General features: G+C 38.7%; 1 long non-coding RNA gene across 7 annotated transcripts in view; it reads right to left on the bottom strand.

Annotated features, from left to right (window-relative positions):
* Positions 1–24021, bottom strand: part of LOC103665302 — a 150385-nt gene extending 126364 nt beyond the window's left edge. For 6 of the 7 annotated variants that reach the window (XR_569259.2, XR_569261.2, XR_005833443.1 and 3 more), the window contains exon 1: positions 22036–24021. This is a non-coding gene — a long non-coding RNA (uncharacterized LOC103665302). The remainder of the gene's footprint in view (positions 1–22035) is intronic. The other variant, XR_005833446.1, reaches the window with a different exon arrangement.
* Between the last annotated feature and the right edge of the window lie 1493 nt (positions 24022–25514).

Below are 25514 nucleotides of genomic sequence, written 5' to 3'. Positions count from 1 at the left end.
CTTGGCTTAAATTCTCAAAATTCTTTGACTTCCTTTTGAATAGTTCCAAGCATGCCAACGTGTGTTGAAACTATAATTAATTCCTCCCACCTCTCCATGAGAAATTCAAGTCTGCCTAAATAATAAAGGTTCCTTTGCAAATGGAAGGGGTTTTAGAACAACTGGCAATGATTTATTAAAAAACAAAGTTCTCAGAACTAGAACATTTATCTGTATTGCACATCTGGAGAGCTAAAGTAGGAACACAGAAATTCCCATCAAGTGTACTGGTTCATGGAGATGCCCAGGGAAGGATCAACCCCCTTCTCCAACCCATGGAAGCAGAGTCTGCAATTCAGTTGGAGAATGCCCCACCATCTTTAGGAAACAGATTTTACTATAACCAAGTCTTAACTCAAATGTCACCTCCTAAGAGGCCTCCCATACGCATTATAGGTAAAGTAGTGCCCACACCAAAGTGACTCTCAACTGCTTTTTCATAGCAGAACTGGTAGAACAAAGAATCAGAAAACTTGAAATTAGGTCAATTGAGATTATACAGAAAGGAAGATGAATGAAAAAAATGAACAGAGCCTCTGACAGCTGTGGGAAACAAGCTATCAACATATGTACAATAGGAATCACAGAGGAAAGAACAGAGTGGAAGGGGCAGAAAAAATGTGAAGAAACAGTGGCCAATAATAACCTTATATTAAACATACATCTAGAGTAATTTTTATAAATAATAAATAAGCAAAGATATCTATCCAATATCACCCTTGAGCTAGAACTATGTAGATGTAGAGGACAAATTATCATTATACTAGAAGATGAAATCAAAACTGTTTACATAAGGATGCCTGGGTGGCTCAGTCAGTTAAACGTCTGACTATTGGTTTCAGCTCAAGTCATGATCTCAGGGTCATGAGATCGAGCCACTGACTGCTCTGGGCTCAGCAGGGAGTCAGCTTGAGATTCTTTCCCCCTCCCTTTCCTTCCTGTTCTGCTCCTGTTCTGCTCCTTCCCCTGCTCATGGGCACACATGCATGCTCTCTCTCAAATAAATAAATAAAATCTTAAAATAAATAAACAAACAAAACTGTTCATTAATTGGAAATCTCAAACTTAGTACTCATGTGTAAGATATACAATATATATCCACATTTTCTTGTACACCAGAAAGTATGTTAGAAAATGCAATAGAATATATAGTCCACTGACAGTACTATTAAACACATATAAAATATCTAGAAATAAGCTAAAAATATATGAAGAACTACATTAAAAAGATCGGTATGAGAAGAAAGGGAAGAATGAAGTGGGGGGTAAACAGAAGGGGGAATGAACCATGAGAGACTATGGACTCTGGGAAAGAAACTGAGGGCTTCAGAGGGGAGGAGTAGGCGATTGGGATACGCGGGTGATGGGTATTGAGGAGGGCACATATTGCATGGTGCACTGGGTGTTATACGCAAGTAATGAATCATGGAATATTACATCAAAAACTAGGGATGTACTGTATGGTGACTAACAACATAATAAAAAAATTACTATTAAAAAAATAACATATATTTTTAAAACACTTATGTATTTATTTTGAGAGGGAGAGAGATCGTGGGGGAGGAGCAGAGGGAGAGGAAGAGAAACAAAGAGACTCCCCGCTGAGCCCAAAGCCTGAGGCAGGGGCTTGATCCCAGGACCCTGAGATCATGACCTGAGCCAAAACCAAGAGTCCAAAGCTTAACCTACTGAGCCACCCAGGTGCCTCAAAACATGACATATTTTTACTATTAAGTGTGAAAAAGAAGGAAGTGGAGGGAATAAAAGGAAAAGAAAACATGGTGAGAGACATATTTTCTTTTTTATTTAAAATCAATTAACATATAGTGTACTATTAGTTTCAGAGGTAGAGTTTAGTGATTCACCAGTTGCATATAACACCCAGTGCTCGCTACATGAAGTGCTCTCCTTAATGTCCATCACCCAGTTACCCCAACCCCCCACTCACCTCCCCTCCAGCAATGCTCAGTTTGTTTCCTAGAGTTAAGGGTCTCTTATGGTTTCTCTTTAATAGAAAAATGGAATTCTGAAAATACAGGCATTCTTTCCCAAATTAATTTATAAATGTTTCATAATCTTAATCAAAACATCTGACCAAAATCCAAGGTGTTTTCCAGGCCATACAGGGCTGCACATGATTTGGCCCTTGACTAACTACATCTCTGAACTTATCACCACCCCTCACTCCCTTGGATCACATAAGCCTTCCTCCTGCTCCTCTGACCACCGGGCACCTGTGACCCCTCTGCCTGTGGCTATTCTTTTCTAGGTACTCTCTTTCACTTTATTCAAATACCATCTCCTCATAGAAACATTCTCAAACAATGTTACCTAATACCATCTCCATCATTCTCTGCCTTTTCCCTGCTTTTTTGTTTGCCACACCTATCACCACCTGACATTGCGCTGTATAGCTACTCCTGTTTTCATCTATTGTCTGTGTCCTGTATGAGACTGGGAACCCCATGACAGCAGTAACTGCCTATCTTGTACACAACTGCATTCCATCCCCAGTGCCTAGAATAAGGAATGTCTGGCATAGTGAAGGACTCCATAAAAAGTTATCAAATGGAGTAATGAAAAATCCTAACAACATTACAAAATTATTCTAATTTAACCTAGAACTATAAATAGACAAGAATGCAGAATAATTTTTTAATGCAGTAATAAAAGAGTCTTGCTTTACCAACTATTAACATTTATTTTTAAATCATAGTAATTAAGTCAATGTTATACTGGGAAAGAGACAAACCAACAATCAAACAAAATTGACAAACCTAAAATAACCATAGTTCATAAAAAAAATGTAATATATCACAAAGGCAAAAACAAGAGGAAAAAGTAGTTATTCAACAAAGAATGTAAGGTATACTAGATCAACCTTTGAGGGAAAAAAGAGGCCATTCTATAAAATCTAAAAAACTTCATGTTTTTAAAATGGCTTTAAAATAAAACATTTAAATGGAAAAATATATGTGTATATTTTACTGATATCTGGATGTGAATGATACTTCCTAGGATATCACAAAAAATATTAAAAAATTGCATCTCCTATAAGTTCACCCTTCTTTCAAGGAAGTAAAATTAAATCCTTGAGGAAGAGGTATTTGACCATGCAAAGAACGGTAAAGGGTTGATTAAGAGAAGCTGGTCTCAGTGCACCTGGGTGGTGCAGTTGGTTAACCATCTGACCCAGTTTTGACTCAGGTTGTGATCTCAGGGTCATGAGATCGAGCCCTGCGTCAGGCTGCATGCTGAGAATAGAGTCCACTTTGGATTCTCTCTTCCTCTCCCTCTGCCCCTCCTGCTCATGCTCTCTCTCTCTCTCTCAACTAAATAAATCTTTTAAAAAAGAAAAAAAAATATTAAAAAATTGGACATATAAAAATTTTACGTTTACGCCTATCAAAAATGCTACAGCCAATATGAAGACAACATAATAGAGAAAGAACTCTTGGCACAATTATGACAAAGGGATTATGCTTACCATATAAAGCAAGTTCATAAATCATCATGAAAAGCATTAAAGCTAATAGAAATATAAAAGCCAACAAGCATATTAAAATGTACATTCTCGGTGGTAACTAAAAAATATAAATTAAAACAATGCTTCTATCAAAATACCAAAATAATAAAAGCTAAAAGTCATCATTAATAAAGATACAGCGAGATAGTTCTCATACATTGCTGAGAAAGGAAAATCGGTGAAAAATAATGGAAAAAATTTTCCTGTTTAATAAGAGCCAGTAATTCTACTCTTAGAAGCCATTCCTAAAGAAATAAGTGTGGACTGCGATTTAAATGCTAGCATTTATTATATATAAAGTTAAGTTGGGAGGAAGTGGAGGAGGAGGAGAAAATAATTCAAAATTATATACACACACACACACACACACAATTACAGGATATTACAGCTGAATCAGGGCTCAGATTCTGTAGATTAGAAGAATTATGTTTCTCTCTCAACATAGCAATTGAATTTAGAGCTCTGGTCTGTTTGGTGGAGTTGAGTAGAACCATCTGCTTTTATAAATGTATAGGAAGTAAAAGGTGCCTCCTGGTAAAAAATGAAACGAATCCCAAAGCCACACTCTCAAGAGTCAAAGATACATAAACATGTCTGATGAACTAGGATGGGAGATATCTAAACCAAAGCCAGATGTCAACAAGATAAGCTGCTGCCCACAAGGAAACCCACATAAGAAAGGTTAGGCATGGATCACCAGAACTGAGACCAATGGCCAAAGTCATTGAAGGGAATGTGGGTTTCAGGACCAGTATGCACCTAATGCTGGAACCTGTTCCAACACAGACTCTCACCACCACTCTCCACCCTGCTTCAGGTGAGGACACCAGCTGGGAAATGTCTATCCAGCTCTTAGCATTGTCCCTGACATGGAGTTAGTACTCAACAAACATTTTTCTTGAATGAAAGAAAAAAATGAGTCGATGAATCAATCAGTGAATCGAAAATTGTCCACCTTAAGGCAGGCATTTTTGTTGTGGGCACCTCATGAAGCATGATGCTGAGAAGTATCCTCTTTCACACCTCAAAGTGTGGATCCACAGATACTCTCACCAGGAGCAAGTAGGGCATGAAGAACACCATGACAGTGGTGCCTCCACAGTGAGGAAATGCCTGGGGGCAGTTGAGTTCCTGGCAAAATTCTTCTGGGTCTGGGGGATGCAGCCTATGGCCCTCAGGGCTGTATTCAGTCTCAGATGGCAGATGCAGGAGAGCAACTAGGAGACTGAGGTAAGGGTGTAAGAGACCTGGGGGAGTTTCAGGACACGTGAGAAAAAAACACCCAGGGAAAAGTATGACCCAAGCCATTGTTATTTGAGATTGTGAGATTGTTTTATTTTGTGGACACAGACTTTTGTGAAATAAATTATTTAAATTATACAGTAATATACCTGTTTTGTAAAAACAAAAAGTCTAACGTAAACACACACAAGTATATACACATACACTTATACCTCAACATAGAGAAAAACATTTCTGTATTTAAAACTTTTCAAGGACCTTGGGCTTTGTAAATTCGAAAAAAAAAATAAATAAAACATGGCTTTTCATTTTTAAAAGGGTGAATTAAGGGCAACAAACACTAGACATTTTCCGGCAAAAGGAGCTAGAGAGGAGGCCAGTATGACGGGCAGCACAGACACTGCACAGCAGAGACTCGATGCTTTTGGGGGCAGCAGCAATGGCATCACTGCAGGGAAACAGTGAGCACCAACTCCTCCTGACAGCCACTGATTGACAGATGCACCCGTGGAAGGAAACCGACGCTGACTCACAGAACTAGCTTGGAAGAATCAGGGGGAGCTAGAGTTCTCACACAATGGGTGAGGATGGAGCCTGATTTATGTTTTACCACTGTCATTGAGACCCTAGTTTCACTCCTATACCACTGTGGCCTGGAGAGAAGGTTTTCAACCGCTTCTCCTGAGTTCTTAACCCTACAGAGGAAGGAATGCAGTGGAGATGCTAATGGTGTTAGACAACACAGTACTAAGTGCGGAATTAGGAACTGACCCCTAAACGCTGTAAGAGTTTAGAAGAAAGTTCTCTAGAATCAAACAGCTAGAAAATATTTTATTAAGCAGAAAGGAATTTAAATTTGGCTGTAAAGGATGGGCTGGAACCAAAGAAAATGAGAAAATTAGAGGTGAGAGGCAGAGGGCATTCCCGTGATATGTTTATCCTATATCACACTTCATGGAAGGCTCTAGAAAGGTTATCTTAAGAAGCAATGGTCAAGGGGCGCCTGGGTGGCTCGGTCCTTAAGTGTCTGCCTTCGGCTCAGGGCGTGATTCCAGCGTTCTGGGATCGAGCCCCGCATCAGGCTCCCCCGCTGGGAGCCTGCTTCTTCCTCTCCCACTCCCCCTGCTTGTGTTCCCTCTCTCGCTGGCTGTCTCTCTCTCTGTCAAATAAATAAATAAATAAAATCTTAAAAAAAAAAAAAGAAGCAATGGTCAAGGTAACTAGTAAATTCAATACTTCATGTGTAATATATAGTCTAATCTCATAAAAGGACTATTTATTTTCCATGGAATATTATTGAAGCTCTAAAAGTCAACATATTAAAGACAAAATATCTGCCTAGAAAGGATGGACATTCTGAAAAAGAAAGTACAGACAGAAAAGACGTAATTACAGAAAACCTGTGGTGCTGTGATTTTACTGAAGACAGAACCACCAAAATCTGACAGTATTGAACACCCCCTGGTGGTCATATTAGTGAAGACTGGTTACTTGGGAATTTTCACCCATTTTTCTACATGGGAAATGATTTCAAAAGATGAAATGGCACTCATTGACTTTATTCTCCCTCCCCTTCATTAATTTGCATACAAATGTAGCTCATCTCGATTTAGTTCCCTCCACCAACACTGTCTGGTCATTCTAAAAAGTCCCTCTTTTGACCAGAGCTATAGTAAAATGAAGAACCAGGGAGAATTCGTAGACAGGCAATAATATCATTAATTCCAGATGGCAAGAAGATACTGTTCTGTATGTTCTGTATTTCTACAGAAAAGACCAAACACAAGGAAACTCAATGGTGTGGAAAATTTTGGCATTTAATGTTATTCACCCAGTTTGCAGTCGTTGCTGTGAGACATGCAAAGATGAAATAACTAGGTAAAACACCTAGCAAAATCCCTGTCACAGAGCAAGTACTCAGTAAACATTATTCCTTTCCCTTGAATTCACACTGACGTATTTCTAAATAGGACTCAAACAAAATGGACCGCACACACAAAAATGGTATCTGTCTGAGGTGATGGATATGTTCATTATCTTGATTGTGATAATCATTTCACATTGTGTACACATATCAAATCATCATGTTGTCTACTTTAAATATATTCACTTCTATTTTTCAATTATACCTCTATAATGCTGGGGAAAGAAAAAATGGAAAAGTAGGAAACAGGACAAGGGGAAAAGAGAAACGAGTTAGATTTCACAGAAAATAAAAATGCCATTATGACACAGAATTGAAAAAGTTCATTATGGATCTATTTTCTGCCGGACATATACTGCCTTTTCTTAGCTTTTGTATGTGTCCTTCACTCAGCAACAGCTGAAAAAAGAGAAAAATGGGGAGAGAGCCATCCAAGTTTCTATCTATTGAATTAATAACAAAAACTCAGTTCTCTGCTACATGCAAGACATATGACCTTAAACAAATCACTTAATTTATTTGGACCTCAATTTCTCCATCCAAAAAATGAAGAGATTGTCCTAGATCAGTAGTTCTCCACTGCTGCTCATGGATTACCAACAAACTAAGAGAATCTCATTTGTCCTTGGTAAGATGAACAACGTAGAGTTTTACATAAAGTTAAATTATTAAATTAAAAGATTGCCATCGATTCTGAGATTAAATCCTTCTTACCCTCATGATGTTAAAATATCCCTTCTTTTGGGGCACCTCGGTGGCTCAGTAACTTAAGCGTCTGACTCCTGATTTCAGCTCTGGTCATGATCTCAGGGACCTTAGATTGAGCCCCAAGTCAAGCCCCATTTCAACCTACATTGGGCTCCACACTCAGCCCGGACTCTACTTGGGATTCTCCCTCTCCTCTCCCTTGCCCCTCCCCAACCAGCTCATGTTCTCTCTCACTCTCTTGCTCCCTCAAATAAATAAATAAATCTTTAAAAAAATCCTTTCTTTTATGAAGCAGTGGTGACATGGTATTAGAGGTGGCTTTAATGTCCTTACTAAGTAAAACACTGACAATCCTAAACTGACCCCCCAAATTTGTGGTCTATGAAATCACTGAAAATCCACTGAAATCCATTGAAAAAGTGGATATGGTAGAAAGATAGTGAAATCTGGAGACAGTTGTCCAGGCTCTGTTAATTACAGACTTATGTGACCTTGTTTGTTTAATTATTCTAAACCCAAGATGTGATTAGGCAATCAATGCTTGAAAGGTTATTGATCACAAAAACCAAGGATTTGAAAACTCTTGCTAATCTCTAAAGGTCCTTCCCGCTCTCCTTTTTAGAGTGACATATGCACAGTCGCCTTAGTTACACTGTAACACTAACAGAACCTCCGATCACACATGATGTCAATTTAGAAAAAACACCTGAGGGATCAACTCTACCTTCCCAAGCTGCAGTGAAGAGGGCTAAAACACAAAAGGAGAGGAAAAGACTGGCTATGCACACTGGCTATGCATACTTATGTCTTTACAAAGAAAGAGAGTAAAATGCTAACAGAATGCCTTCTGTGGATGCTCATTAGACAAATTTTATATGCAATATATACATGATAGAGTCATTTTATCACCCCTAAAAACATAAATTGTTAGTCATAAGGTTTAAAAACTTCAAATTTCCTTCTTCAGTTTCACCCCCTTATTTATGTCAACTTTGTGAACTCTCTTTCCGAGGAGTGAAAAAACAAAGGGTATTGGAAAAATGAGGGCTGAATAACCACATAGGTCCCCGAGCTCACTCTTTGGTCTTTAACACTGCCTCCCTACAGAGCTTGGAAAGTGGAACACACAAACATACACACTCATTCTCTCCCCTCAACCCCTCTCCTTTATAGTGTTCTTCCTCTGCCTGACATACAAAGCTACTGAATCCAAATACAGGTCACAGGCACCACCTAGAGGCATTAATCATAAGTTTCTCATTTCAGTGAACTCTAATACAAATCAGTTCAAAACGCAGGTGAGTTTCCTTCCAGTTATAGACTTGAAAATTAATGAGTAAAGTGCTCTCATATCTAAATGCAGTCGGGGGAGGGAGTAAGACCAAATGAAGAGGAGATGTGCAGATAAACACATCCTATCAAATCATTAGACTTACTGTATCGCCATCTCATTTATTAACACCTTTGTGGTTTCACTTGCTGCCTATTCCACAAGAAAATGCATGACATGAAGGCCACAATTCTACCTTTGGGTGTCAAGGAGATCAAGAAACTGAAACCACAAGCCTTAACTCAACAAACAACATGACCTTTTAATAAAGAAAATATGTCTGCAATAAATGATACTAGATCCTACCAGTTACCATTGCTATCAGGGACAAGGAGTGCATTTCCAGAAAGTTCAGCCTTCATGTGTTGGCTTTATCTCATCAGCAATAACCAAATATCTGGGTGATGTTTTAAATTAACCATCTGCCCATCTCATCTATGTAGCATTAACTGGAATAAATAAATAGGGTCCCAAATTTAAAGGCCTATCTATAACCAAAGTATCCCAGATCACCAGGCAAAGTTAAGGGAGAGTTGAAACTAATGAGGAGCTATGAGCTTCCTATGCGTAACTGAGTCCACAACTCAGAAATATGTTTGACAAATACTTTGGACTTACAGGATACCAGCAGAAATAATTTAAAGCTGATGCAGCCCAGATGGGCAAAAATTATGCTGGCAAGGGACAATGGAGTCTCAGGTTCTAGCACCATCTTTATCACAATGTAGCTGTGGGATCTAAGGCTACTCATTTACCTTCTCAGTTTTTCTCATATATAAAATAAAGAGGATGTTTACTATGAATTGTAAAGCTCCATAAGCATAAAAAAATTTTCATTATAATTTAAAAGTCCTAGATATAAAAAAAGCTTATCCAAAACACCTGCCCCTTTTTTGGCATTGATGCTTTGTTCCTACCAACCACTAGTGGGCAGTGTTGGGCTATCTGCCTAAGACACCCACAGGGTGAGCAATGAGATTCCTCTAGCACTGAAGAATAACTTCTGCAATAATTTCTCAGAATTGTCTAGTCCATGTAACCACTGCTGCAATCGCTATCCTGTGTTTGATATATATATTATATATATACCAACCAAAATTTAAAGAATAAAAGGCTCAACATTATTTTGTTTTCACTGTAAGTTGATCATTAGTCTCCACTCTTAAATGGTATCATTTTTAGTTCAATCTTTAATTAATCACTTCAATTATTATATCAATTCATTAAAACTACAATTGTTCAAGAAAGAATTAGGATCTTACTTAATGATCCAGAACAATTATATAGGTTCTTGCTTTATCCAAATAGATGTGTTTTTGAAAAGATGGGTATAACAACACTTTTTATGATGACAAAAGTAATACATTTCACTCAATAAATTTTAACTTCACAGAAAAGGCTATATAAATCCAACCAAATCTTAACATTTTGAAAATATCACTTTATGTTTCATGGTTTTTCCTTTGTATAAGCATTTAACTTTTGCTTTTGAGGTATCTCTGCATGTATTGTTTTATAATGTGCTTTTCCCCCATTAATTATGTCACGAATATTTCCATGACATTATCTTCTCCATCAGCCTTGTTAGTGTCTGCACAGTATTACATTATGGAGATAGGAAAAAAAATTGACTCAACTGCCTTTTTGGAAACTGAAGATTATTTCTAATTTCACAACACAGAAATGAATACCCTCACTGATAAGCCTCTGATACATCTTTGCTATCTGAGCATAACTGAAGGTTTAAAAACTGGGCAACAATTCCAGTCATTTTGAAGTTCAGATGTCTTTGTCTCAGACAGACTGTTTTAAGTCAATTCCTGAATATCTGAAGAAGCCTGGTGGTGACTGTTTTCTAATCTTGATTTACGCCAACTCAGAGGCTGTCTTAGTCAATTCTGCCACTAGAACAGAATACGCGGACTGGGTGGCTTATAAACAGTAGAAATTTATTTCTCACAGTCCTGGAGGCTGGGAAATTCAAGATTAGATGAGGCGCCAGGAGATTCCATGTCTGGTGAGAGCCCACTTCCTGGTTCCCAGAAAGCTGTCTTCTTGCTGTGTCCACACACAAAGCAAAGCTGTGTCTTGAGTGGCCAGCTACACCCAAGAGGCACAAGGAGCACTACCCATATAAGACGTGTTATTGACACCCTCTACCTTACAGCGTGTTTTTTCCTTACAATTACTGGAAGTTCTACAATAACAGAAGCTAGCAGAGAAAGTCAAGTCAAAGACAAGAACACAACAAAGAATCACCAAATGGTTAAAGAAAATCACACCCTGAAATATAAGCGCCAACCTAAATATGCAGAACTAACTCCTAAGGGAAAAAAATACAACAAATTGAGAAAGATTTTTAAAGTATAATTAATATCTTCAGAGGCATTAATAAAAAAGACATCACATCCATGTAGCAAAATACACTGTTGTAAAAACTGATCCGAATAATTAAAAATTTTAAATCCTGTAACTGAAATAAAACACAGTAGATGAACTGAGTAGATGCGCCTGAGGAACAGACACAATTGAAGAACAGATGAGTGAACCAGAGCACAAATCCGAAGGTCAAAGTGATGAGAAGTGGGAGGGAATGAAGAATGAGCTGGTATGAATGACTTATAAACAAAATGACTATGAGTGGGAGAAGAGAGATGGAAGGAGAGAGAGAATGACATGGAATACTGAGAGGTGTAGAATTAAGGAGTGTCGGGTGATGGAGGAGCACCATAAAGTTAAGCAAAACAGTAAGGTCCCTGCTGGAGGAATAACTGATGATAAATAATAGACATATGTTTTATAGTACCAGGAGAGAAAGAGGGGGAAAGATAGTGGGTATGAAGTTTGTAAATTGGCATCAGGAAGTTGTAGAAACTAACATACGCCACCTTGTTTTTTTTTTTTAACATAGTGAGATGAGTTTTTGAGGTGCCTGGGTGGCTCAGTCGGTTAAGCGTCCAACTCTTGGTTTCAGCTCTGGTTATGATCTCCTGGTCGTGGGATCCAGCCCCACATAGGCTCTGTGTTCGGTGCGGAGTCTGCTTCAGGTTCTTTCTCCCTTTCCCCCTTCCACCCCTACCCTTTCCCTTTCATGCTCTCTCTCAAATGAATAAATAAAATCTTTAAAAAAAAAACAAAACCATAGTGAGAGGAGTTTTCCTTCCACCCCGCCCCCACCTCCTGGAAGCCAAAAGCTTCTACACCTAGGTGATAGAATGGTGGCTGTCTGGTGGGCAGAGGACAGTCTCTTAACAAGATACAAGAGTAAAGGGATGTGCTGACAGGAAATAAACGTCTACAATATAAAGTGTCAGATGTTTTTAAAATTTATATTCTACTTTCAGGCCAGACTAGCACTTTTACCTACCTCTCCTATCTTCTGGACCTGTCCAGCACAGAAATCTTGTGGAACAGAAAAGGACACCTATTTCAGGGGCACCCACAGCAGAGTAGGCTGGGATTGGGATGAAAGAGAAGTAGTTAATGAGGATCAAGGACTATGGGGATAGCTCAAGAAGGAGAGTCCAGAAGAGACACCCTATGGCCACCCCCTAGAGTTTATAAGTGAAAGCTCACTTACATGAATGGAGAATGAAATGAGTAAAATAAAGAATGCCGTTCCTAAATTCTCACCCCCTATGGATATTATATGGGTTAAAATATAGTGCAAACCTGAACTAAGAATAGAATGGACTTCCTTCACAACTCTGTTGTGTGTTTTTCCAGCTGAGAAAGAGGTAGGGAATGCTTTCCTTCATCAATTAACAGCAGATGCTTGCATTTCTCCAGTGGAAAAAAAACATGTTGGAACAAATGCCTGACTTTCTTTTAACAATTTCACCTTACTGTCACAGTCTTCTACCTCCAAGATAATAGGCAGAGAGACCGAGTTATAGTTCATGGCTTCCCACAGGGGCATATGGGTGTCCAGCTGGACCTGAATCAAATCATAAAAAGGAACTGAGCTAAGAGACAATCCACCATGGCAGCCAAAATATTAGCAAAATAGTACCAAGAGAAGTGGCTCCAGATTAAAGTGGTTTGGGGGTTTAGAATCTTCAGACAGAGGGAGAGAGAAATAGGATATCATTTTGTGATCTGGTCACTGGAACCAGTGAGTGAATATATAAATTGAGAAGACTGGAACCATGCCTTCTGTAAACCCAAGATTGAGCTTTCTTGCAATATACGGGAGGTGGTATATAGATCCTCATTATCAGACCAATAACTTGTATTTGAAATCTGGATCATTTCTGGAAAGAGAAGATCCATCCGCACAATTTGACCAGGGGACAGAAATGCAGTGATTACATCAGAACCAATGTGATAGCCTGTGATGGTGAGGGGAAGAGGTAAGAATGCTTATGTTGTATGCTATTTGATAAAGAAAGCTAAAGGTATTTGTCAGGAGCACAAAATGTTTCTCAGATGGGCTAAATCTGAACTATGGGCTGTGGTAAGAATAAGGAGTAAGAATAAAATATATCAGAACAATAAAAAGAAGAGGGCTATGAAACATTGGCAGCTTCTGCCTTCAAAGTTATACGTGGGTTAAATGCCACAAATTGGCATTGATGCATGAGACTGGTGGCCTTCACACGAGACTAAAGAATATTGGGAAATTTCATACCAAATGATCACTCAGCAAGAGAGGCCAAAGAGACTGCTAATTAGATCATGCGACTATAAATATTTAAACACACACATACACACACACACACACCTATGCATATGCATGCTGCAGAGCAACTAAGAAGCATAACAGATTCATTCCTTCCCCAAACTCCATGCCTGTGGTTTAGGCTGAACTTATCCCAACCCTGGCTCTGGGAGTGCACATAACCCATATCTGAGCAGTGTACCATCCTTACACTCCTACACCAAGGTTTGACCAGTTGGTGCAGGGATGGGCAATCATCAAAAGCTGTATTTGTTTCCTATCGCTCTAAGAAATTACCACAAACTTAGTGACTTACTTAAAAAGTTGTAAGTTATTATTTTATAGTTCTAAAGTCATTATCTATAATGAGTCCTCAGGTCTGTTCTTCTGGAGTTTCTAGGAGGCAGTGTGTTTCCTTGCCTTTTCTAGCTTCTAGAGGCCACATGCATTCCTTGATTCATGGCCCCCTTCCTCCATCTTCAAAACTAGTAGCATAGCATCTTTTCTCTTCTCTGACCTCCTGCCTCCCTCCTGTGACTAGTTCAGGCCCATCTGGATACTCCAGGGTGATCACCCATCTTTGAGCCATAACTTAATCACACCTTCAAGTTCCTTTTGCCACGTAAGGTAATATATTCACAGGTTGTAGAAATTGGGACATGGATATCTTTGGGAAGCCATTATTCCACTACTATGCAAGCCAATCAGACTTTCCTGCAACATTTTCTGGAAGTATAAAAAGCACTAACTGAAGAGATATCATGAGCCTAGAGCTACTAGTGCCCATATTTTCTACCTGAGACTCAAGAATCAGGTCAACCCAAAGGAAAGCAAAGTTGAAAGATAAAGGAAAATGGTCCGGAGAATATTGTTTAACCTCCCAGGACCACTCACACCTAAAACCAACATTACCTATAGACTCTATAGCTACATTATATTCCCTTTTTGCTGAAGTTAGATTGAATTAGGCTGCTACCCATTAAAATAAAAAGAGGCCTTGTGATCAAATTAAGTAATGGAAAAGCAAATGATCACTTAGAATTTATCCATCATCATTTATCCACCACCGAATGTGACATAAAGTATGTTAAAGACAATTAGCAATATGAACTCTCTCCACTATTTAGGGAGCATCCTAGAAAAAAAATTATTTGATTAGAGAAAATTACTGACTTAACCATATTAATGATGTATTAATGTCAGAGTATCTGGATTTTGGAGGCCTGCAAAATTAAGATATATGTAGAATATGGCATGGGACAAATTGGCTGAAATAGATTAGTATTTCATGTTGGGAATTCAAAATGCTCTAACTGCTGAGCCAAGTGCTCAGTGGTGATGGTGGTGATGTTAGTAGTGGCATTTGTGGTGACTGGTGGTAGTGGCATTTCTAAATTTAAGAAAGGGGTCTTTTCCCAGAGGACTTATCCTATTGTTATGTGAGACACTGAGACCCTCGGCTATTACCACATAACAATTCTTTCTTCGCATGGAAATTAAATGAGTTGGTAGATTGCGAATACTATTTCTTGTTCTTCAACAATATACTGCAAAGATATGTATGTCCCTGCCAAAGGTACATATGCTACAAGGAAAATGAATATACAATTCTTGCAAAAATATTATGAAATAGCCTTTTTATCTGCAAAACACTCTTGTTTTATGTTAAAAATAGTGTAAGAGACCCTGAGGAACTGAGAAGTTTCCACTGAGTCCCTGCAACTATTCTTCTCTACTCCCTCCTACACAATGACTTAGCCCCTCACTGTTCTCCACTCCTCGTGATAAAATCCAAATTGCCCAAATCATGGCTACTATTCTACAGACTATTCCTCCCTCTTAGGAGAACATCCTTGCCTAGTCACCAGAACTACCTAATTGTCGAGTGCCCCCTCCTGTAAACCTCAATAAAAAATTTGTGCCCCGCCCCCTCGCCTCAAGTTAGAACCAGCATTTTCGAATCAAGATTTATGCTAATGGTGCTCTGGGTGGTTACTGTCTACAATAGAAAGAAAGGCGGAAAGCCTTTTTTCTTCAGGATACTGAATAAGGTAAGAACGTTTTGATTTATAATCTCCCCAGGTCTATTATTTCTTTCTGAAAGAAAGCAAGAAAGAACACTTTCTTCCAGCAGCACACAAAGGACTGACTGACGGTGGCGGGCCTGAGATCTGACCCTTCAGACCAATTGAACTGACAGCATTTTAGACCTGTTTGAAGACTCCTGCCTTAGACAGAGGGCAGTATGCATTTAATATCTGAATATACCTGCAAATAAAAGAATAACCCTATAGACCAATCAATAGACATCTTATGGAAAGAAAAGAAAATTAAAATAAAATAAAGGTCTAGCTCAGAAAAAAAAGTGGTGGAACAAAAACACCAAATCTCAAAGTTGTATCTCTTTTAGCAGCTGAGCTAGAGAGAGTGCTTGGGAATATAAATTCCATGAACATAATGGTATATCTAAACAATCTCACTGTATTTGGTAAGTCTTTGGAAGAACAAGAGGAGACTTTAAGCATTAGACCGCCTCCAAGAAGCAAATCTGAAACTTACCCACAGTGGTTGTCAATTATACTGTTTCCCTGTGAAGTAGGTGGGGCAGTGTGACCTCAGCCAAGGACAAACACAGTCCCTTAGAAGACCTCTGTTCAAACATGGCCCTGCCCCCATTCACTTTAGAGAACTAGAGATTTTACATCTGGGAATTACGGGTGGGTTTTTTAATTTTTTCATCAAGAATTTGGATTTCTAATTTCTCTACCCCGACTTGAGGTTACCCTTTCACTGGGTAACCACCTTGTCTTCTCTCTCCTGATGACCACTGGTGGCCATCAGGAGGAGGAGTGGAGTCACTTTATCCTGGTCCTGTTGGGGGAGGATGCCTGAAGGTAAGCATTCTGTGTGTAAGTCGGGGAGCAAATGAACACTGTGAGCTCATGTACGAATGCCTCTTCAGGCCAAAGAGAACTGACCGTTTTGACTAAAATGTGATTCCTGCGGCCAAAACATTCAAACATATTACCCACCACAGTGGCAATCTGAGCTGATTTTAAATACCAATAGAATTTGGATACCCACAGAATTTGTATCCATGGATCTTTTTCATAAAATCAGAGAATAAAATCTGCATATACAGTTTTGTTGACGGATCACTTCACTCCCAACATTCAAGGAAGCCAATCTTCTAGCAAAGGTGTTACAGGAAAAAATATCTTTGCTTTATTCTATGTGATCAAAGGAAAAAATGAGAGATGGTTATAAGAAATGTGCTATTTAGAAGGGCTTTTTGGGGGGGGAGTCTATTCCCTTTTATTCTCAGGGGAACCCAAATCCTAAGAATTTTAATAAAACTTCATCAACAATGTCAGCAACTCTGCATATAGAACAAAAATGACAATGGAGTCCACGTGTGGGTTGCCACGCCTACAAGGTCAATGGGAATTAACAGCTGTATGGCGGCCTCACCATTTTTGATTTTTGACTATGTGTTCTGCTTCCACTAAACAATGTTAGGGTAAGTGATAAGGTATCAGAGATTTTAAGCCAGGGGTGGGGTAGGGGAAATGAACATCTTATCCCTTGGGCACTGGGTTGTTGAGCACACCATTGAGATATAGACGACATCTGTCAGTTAGGAGTTGCACCAGGTATGGCAAGACAGATTATGGTATTTGTACTTTCCAGACACAAAAAACTGACCACTGGAAGCTCATTATATGTGTGGTAGAATAGGGCAGTCTCCCTGAGAGGGATGGCATCAGAGATGAAGGTCAGGATTATCTTGGCAAAGGCATTTTAATAACCTGCCCAAGGAAGAGAACACACCCTGCCTAAGGCACTGACATTAACATCCAACAAAAACTGGAGGTTTTATTCTAAATAAAAAAGCTGCCCAGTTCTCCCTACCACCACCATTGTAAGCAAACAGGGGGCTAAAGACAGAAAAAGGGAGCAGATAGAGATGGAGGGACTCCCTGCATCTGGAGAGTGGGGGATTATCCACCACTGTGCCGTGGAAGATAGAGAAGCATGTTTATCTCTGCAGATCTGAATCAAGAAGTGCTCGGACCTGAGGAACAAGATCAATAAATGTGACTAAGCATTTTGAGATTGGAGGATTATCCTGGATGATCGGGGTGCCTAACTATAATCCCAAGAGTCCTTACGAGAGGAAGACAGGAGGGTAACACTGAATGGAGATGCAACGACAGAAAGACAGGACCGAGTGAGGCAGGTCAGGAGCCAAGGAAACTTCAGAAGCTGGAAAACATAAGAAACCAGATTCTTTCCTACAGTCTCTAGAAGGAACACAGCCCCGTGGAACCCATTCCAGATCTCTGACCTCAAGAACTTGTCAGATAATAAATTTGTGTGGTTTTAAGTCACTAAGTTTATGGTAATAGGCTACAGCAGCAATAGGAAAGTAATGAGTGGTTGCAATTTCAAATTTTGGAGTTTTGGCCACTGTATCTCCAATGGGGGTAGAGACTGTGGGATCTCTCAGTCTCAGCTTCTTTTGCAAAATGATGTTATTTTGTCTCTTCTCCTCTTATGTAAACTTCCTCTGCTACTCTTGTCTTCTACGCAACATCCTAGCTATATAATGCCTGTGGATTATGCCTGTGTGATGGCTGGTCTAGCATGAACCACTTACCCAATTGACTTGGTCTCTTCATATCTCTTAGGTCAAATTTTAGAGAGATTTGATGGTCCTACTTGGGCTACATGAACAAACCAGATCCAGTTATCTATGGCCTACAGCGTACAAGTTGTCATCACCTGGTGAAACCTACTCTATCTTCCACGGCACAGTGGTAGATAATCCCCCGCTCTCCAGATGCAAGGAGTCATTCTACCTCTGTCTGCTCCCTTTTTCTATCTTTAGCCCTGTTCGCTTACAATGGTGGTGGTAGGGAGTGCAGGGCAGCTTTTTTATTTAGAGTAATCTCTCCAATTTTTGTATTGGATGTTAATGTCAGTGCCTTAAGCAGGGTGTGTAGACACTACAGTTCATAATCCCATGCTCTGAGCTCAAAGAAATCCCTGCCTCTCCTCCTCTTTAGGTGATCTCATCACATCTTGTGTGAAGACTAACTATAGGCAGGGTTCTGCTATCCTTGAAAGGAACAGAACTACTTCTACAGATTAAACCTTAGGACCATCCCTGAGGATTTACCAGATTCTTATCCCCTGTTCATTCAAATGTAGGCATGAGTCTCCTAAACACATCTCAACCAACCCAAATGTCTTCATACAACTAATCTGACCAATGAGAATCCATTTTAAATATTCTGTTGTCTGAGCAAAATGCCAATTTCATCAATTAAAACCCTGTGATACTGTGATTAAGAAATACATATTTGGTCTTCATCCATCGTCCCTGGGACAGAGCTTCTAAAATCCTTGTAATTTCTTAAGTGAAAAGTGATAGAAGCAACATTTGTTATATTTGGCCTTCTGTGCTCCTGAAACAGCTCTTAAAGGAGCTTTCTGAGTTTATTCCTAATAAAAAGGCCCTTTTGACCACACCTAAATGTATGTTAATGAGACAATTTCTGAAAGCCCCTCCTTGGGGTGTCTGGGTGGCTCAGTCCCTTAAGCATCTGCCTTCAGCTCAGGTCATGATCCTAGGGTTCTGGAACTGAGCCCCCGCATTAGGCTCTCTGCTCAGTGGGGAGCGTGCTTCTTCCTCTCCCTCTGCCTGCCACTCTGCCTACTTGTACTCACGCTCTCTCTGTGTGTCAAATAAATAAATAAAATCTTAAAAGAAAAAAAAAAAAGCAAGCCCCTCCTTGAGAACCACAGAATGGGGGCTGGTTGCCATGGGAACCAACTGGTTGACCAGAAACTTGGAACTTTCAGCCCCACCCCTTGACCTCACAGGAGGGCAGGGCTGGAGATTGAATTCAATCACCGATCAGTGGCCAATGATTTAATCAATGGTACCTACATAAAGATGCCTCCATACTGAGCATGGAAACTCTGTGCACCCTGCCCCATACATACATTGCCCTCTCCATACTTTCCTGAGTTGTATTCTTTATTATAAATGGATAATACTAAGTGCTTTCCTGAATTTTGTGAGCCACTTTAGCATATTATCAAACCCAAGGCGGGAGTTGTGGGAACCCTCGATTTTCAACCAAGTCAGAAAGCAGCTGTGGGTAACTTGAAGATCCACTACTTGAGACTGCTGTGAGGAGGGGCAGCAGTCTCGTGGGACTGAGCCCCTAACCTGTGGGATCTGACACTAACTCCAAGCAGTGTCAAAACTGAATTGAACTGTGGGACACCCAACCGGTGTCCGCAGAGAATTGGAGAATTGCTTGGTGGGGGGGAATACACGTTTGGTGGCTAGAAGTGCTCTGAGGGTAGTATACAGAAGCAGAATTTTCCGTTAGTTGGAGTTTTTCTTTAAAACCCATTCTGCTATGATGAGCTGTCCCATTTTTAATTTTCTCTTTTTCTGACCATTACTTTCCTGTAAGCTGGGAATACCGTGATGCCTGGTAATGTCAACATATAATGTATACTTTTAGCACAGTGATAGTGTCACTGCATAATAAACACAATGTTTCCCATCTAATTCAGTAACATAATCCACACTGTACTGTGCCTTAAATGCATGACATCTGAAGTCCACTTTTCTTATTTTGACTGAATATGAACTGGTTAAAAAAAAGGTCACAGTAGGGTGGTACACATGGACTCAAAATGTGGAGTAAAAGCTGCATCACTGAAATCGGAGTGTGCTGAGCAGAGTGACGACCACTCAGCTCTGCAGCTGAAGGGTGAAAGCCACAGAAACATGTAAACAAATAAGCACAGCTGTGTTCCAACAAAACTTTATTTATAGACTCAAATATGAATGTCATGTAATTTTTGTATATCACAAAATGTTATTCTTTTGATTTTTTCAAGTATTTAAAAATGTAAAAACTATTCTTAGCTTTCAAGCTGTACAAAAAACGGAGGTGAGGTGGATTTAACCCCAGTGTCATAATTTAAGGACTCCTGATTTAAACGATCATATGAATATCATACCCCAGACACAGGTTGAAGTATAGTAAATTTTCATTACTCGTGGTAGTTTGTTCTATAAAACCACTGGGAACACTGAATTTGTGACCACTGTACTAAGGCAGGAGGCAAAGGAGGCTTGGGTAAGTCAACCAAAGTAAAACCATTTTGGTTTTTAGGCTGACCCTTAACCTAAAAGTCAGCAGGTCATAAAGACAGTCAAGAGATTCAACTCATAGAGGACCACAAGACCCCACTCCCTCTGACAGTAAAAGTCACAAAAGCTGGACATTCTTAAAATTGCTCCCTGTGGATAATTCCACAACCTGAAGACAATGGAAAAACTAACTACCCAATGTAAGTGATAAACCCAAAGTTAAAGAGTAAGCCCCTCCCTATCCAGTTAGCTAATTAAAAAAAAAACTTATAAAACCCTTTGTTAGAGGCAAAAGGGGGTCCTCTTCCTCACCTGGGAGGACAGACCACTACTTTGTCTGTGAAGCAGCTCCTCTCTTACTTCTATACTTAATAAATCCTTGTCCCTTTCTCCAAATGGCTTGCACTTGAATTCTTTTTTTGTGCAAAGCCAAGAATCCTCTCCAGGGGCCTTGCCCATCCAGCATTAATACTGTTGATCTAGGGAAACACAGGTTAGGTTCCTGCAAGCCTGGTTCGTAACATTTTCATCAACCAATCAAGACACAATCTTGTCCTATGTGTGTGTTTGTTTAAAGACATCTTATTTAATATATATTGCTGATTCATTAACACTGAACTCCCGGCCAATAGCACGATAACTCATGCTTAAACAAAGTTTATCTAACATACATATTCTCTCTGTGAGACCACCATACCTTTCTTACACTTAGTGTTTGGGGGCCATTTAAACAGAGAAATCATCAATAAGAAGTATAAAAATGAGAAAAACATGGCACTAAATAGACTGCAAGAAAGACACTTACTTACAGTATGAGAAATGAAACAAAAAGGCAGAGTGTCACTTTGTTTGATCTCAGCTGAGTGTGAGCATTGGACAGTTGGGTTTTTTTGGTTTTGTTTTTTCAAGCAGACTCCATGCCCAGTGTGAGGCTTGAACTCAGGACCCCGAGATCAATAGTCACATGCCAGCCAGGTGCCCTACCACTTGTATTTTTTGCTGCTCTAAGCATGCATGAGTGTCTGCTAATACCAGAAAAAGCATCATGAGGATTTCACAAATGCATTTTAGTGAGTAGATGAAGTCACAAATATGAATCTGTGAATAATGTGGATCAGCTGTATTTTAAAGTAAAATAACACATTATCAGATAGGTGAGAGTTAAAAATGAGGGAGGAGATAATTCATTTCAAAATCTATACTTGGTTTCAACTGTAATTTTAAATGGGAACTGTAGTTTTTATTTGGACCCCAAAATAGACTATTTGTATTTGAAAACTCAAGCACAACTGAAGCTTTTATAATAAAACTTTATGAGAGTTTCTTACCTGTAGCAACAGATAGGATAAATTTTTAATAGCATGGAATATGAAGCTGTTAATTCTTTCATAGGTACAGAATTTGTATTTTTAATAGTTCTTACCCTCAGAAGCATCCATCATTCAAAGAAGATCCAGGAAGCTTGAGGTTATAATGAGAAATTCCTCACATTATTTGTGCTATGGTTGGAACACGCAGAAATGCAGCTGCAATGAAAAGAATATGGTTAGGTATATTTCACAACCCATTTTTTTTAAGTTTCTCTGGAGAGCAACAATTTAACCAGAAGACAAAAATTAGAGCTAAATTAAATACCGTGCTGCCTTCCCAACCAAGGCAAAACAAATGTAAACTGCCTTATCAGGGACACAAAGAGAAAGCTGCACACCTGTGATATTTTCTCAAAATGGAAAAGGTAGAAATTGGGCACTTTCCCTGGAAGCCTCTTTTTCGTGAAATTCTTGGCTCTCTGGAGTTAGTAGAGACTCTTACGGATAGAAATTTCTTTTTGTTGCTTTAGATAGAATAACTCAGTGGCTGTTTTCTTGGAGTACTTTTAGTTTTATTTCAGGTCTTTCCATTAATACTTTTGTTCCCAAACACCCAGAAGTTCTCATTTTATTAAATGAAACCAGCAGTACAGGACTAGGAAATTAAAGGTAAGGCTACTCTGTAAAACTTACCAAAATACAGGGCGGTCAAGAAGGCAGTCAGTGGTAGAACACAAGCAGCCAGGATTCTCTTTGCACCTATTCCTTTGGGATAGTTCTGTCAATATCTCCCTCATGTTCAAGTTACAATAAAGCAAAAAGTTACTGTTCTAAGAACTAGGCAAGGCCTCTGTATGAACACACTTTCTTAAATTAGCTGAATCTTGGGGATTTTGCTGCCATTTCTCAGCTAGTAACTTTTTCTTTCTCTTATGGTATCAGCCAAGCCTTGTGGTTCCTATGGATGGGACTCAATCAGGATCAAAATGCTTTTATGTATTGTTCCTAATTGAGATAATAGAAGGTCTTAGGTGAAACAGATATGAAGGCTAGGCTTTCTGAGTGTGGGGGTGGAGAACTGTGGAGAGAGAGGATCCTCTATGGGGCCAGTTTCTCACAGGCAACCCCTGAAGCCATCTTAAAAGAAAAACTTGAAAAAAATGTATCTGCTGTATCTCCACTATGTTGCAATATCGTGAAACTAATATATGCATGCCAACTATGCTTCACTTAAAAATGTTTTAAGAAAATTCCAACAAATACATTCAATAATATCTTCCCCTTGGTAGCATAAGCAGCATAAAGGAATTTGTTACAGCATCCAAAGACAACTACGGTACCTAACAGACATTATATATTTTACCAAACAGTAAGTTATAAAAAATAACACTGCAATATTAATAACAGCAATACAATTACTGAATAAAGTTAAAAATTTTCTATGAATTTCTTTTGCTTTTAGACTATATTCCACTAATGACTCTCAAGTAAATTTGTTCACCAAATTGCTCCCTCTCTGTGGCAGTGTCCATCGTTATCTGATGAGGTTTCAGTTTGCTTTGTTTGTTGGCATTCTAGCAGTGTGATAGTTCAAAGCTCTTACAAGGTGACTTTCTTTTGTGGCTGGCTGCTGCCAGCCAGGACAGAGAAGCGTCTACTGTACTTTGAGATGATGTAAAATACTCAAAACAGCTCTGTCTCCAGAATCTGCAAAACAATCTTATTTCACAATTATGTGATCTACGTACATTTTTTAATGACTGACTACATAATTATATGATTCATATGCATAGTACTTGGCTGAATAAGCTAATTCTTCACCTATTATTTAATTTCTAGTAGTAGTAAAATCAATGTACTTTTATATATACAGTCATTCTTTTAAAAATTTGCTAAGTACTATCCTGATCCTTCAACCTTCCTAAATTTGCTTTTTCCAAGCCATGATATTATAAATCTTATAGTATTAAGATCCCTATACCAACTTACTTATACCAAGTTTTACAGGTGTAAAGGATTCCCACAATTAGATTAAGAGTAGACTTGTTGTGATGAGCACTGAGAAATGGATAGAATTGTTGAATCACTATATTGTATGCCTGAAACCAATATAACACTGTACGTTAATTATACTGGAATTAAAATTTTAAAAAATATGTGGATATGGAAACATCTTAAACAATAAAAGAATTCCACAAACAAAAAATAATTTGACCAATATCATGAAAATACAAAACACGGCAAACAATAAAATAAAATAAAGGATTCCCCCAATTAGCATTAACTTTGCCCCAGTACTAGTTTTTCACTTTCTTATGATTATGAGAGATACCTGGTATCTTTGTATTTCATATGATTAGCAAGGAATACATGTAAATTCATTCAGTCTTTAGGTTTTGCTTGAAACGTTCATGGATGAAAATTCATATATATGAATACATTAAAAATATATATGAATATATATAAATTCTTATTTTACTTGTTGAAACACAGTACAGAAGTCCAAAATTTCAGAAATATCTATGGTTTTATTACCACACAAATTCAAATGTCCCAAAGCTAAATATTGATTTCACAAAATTCGGTATTTAAAAATATAATAAAAACAATAACTAGAAAGTATCAGTTATTACAACTTTAAACTATATTCGTAAGGTTCAAATGGAAAATTTTCTATGGATTTCTATAATTTCCAGATAATCTGTGTTCTGGTAGAATAAGCTCATAAAAGAGGCAAGGGTCAATAATGATGGCCTGATGTAACTAGTCTCATGTTTTATCTCACATTTGCATATTTAGCTTTAATACAGGAACCTAAATTCTTGCATGGATTCATAGGTCATACCTGAAATCTTAAATTTTGCATTGTGTGGTAACTTCACTCATCACCCAGGGGAAAAACAGACGACATTCTTTAATTTGTTTCTAGGATCCGAGTTCCTACTGCTTTTGGAGCTTAATCTGGTACTGAAGTAATTTAAAAGGTGATTCTCTAAATGAGTAAATAAATAAAAACTGATTTCTGGAATCCTCAGAAGAGGAACCTATGAAGACACGTGGATGAATTAAGCATAGATGCAAAATAGAGGAATTGAGGTTTATTTGGGCCCTAATTTCTTCCACCTTTCCCCAGAAACAATTTCCCCACTATGGTCTAGGAGAACTGACTGTACCACTTGAGATGTGAGGGTTTGTTTTTAGCTCTTGAGTGCTTCTAAAGGTATCTTAGAAAGGCCTGCTCTCTGAGAGGTTTTGGGAAACCTCTCCTGGGTTATGTGTGAAGGTGGCAATCAAGGATTTTGCTTTTAAATAAGCTTCATCTTCCCACCTATGACATCTGGCCCAGATAGGACTGGTCAGCTTTTCCCTCACAATACTTCCAGGGAAAACTGATTTTGGGTTGTTCGGTTATGCCAGTTCCATCTCCTAACATACGTTTGAGCTCTAGTATCATTAGGGTATAACATAAATTGATCCAGGAGTGAGTCTCCTTTCCTAACTCTTGGGCTGAGACACACCCATAAAAAAGTGAATCTGGCCTAGAGACAAAAATAAGGCCCACCTGGAGGGAAAAAAAAAAGAAAAAAAAAAA

This window comes from Ursus maritimus, unplaced genomic scaffold (assembly GCF_017311325.1).
Source record: "Ursus maritimus isolate PB19 unplaced genomic scaffold, ASM1731132v1 scaffold_8, whole genome shotgun sequence".
Lineage (NCBI taxonomy): Eukaryota > Metazoa > Chordata > Mammalia > Carnivora > Ursidae > Ursus > Ursus maritimus.
Note: the sequence above shows the minus strand (reverse complement) of the source record. Positions and strands in the feature narration are given on the sequence as shown.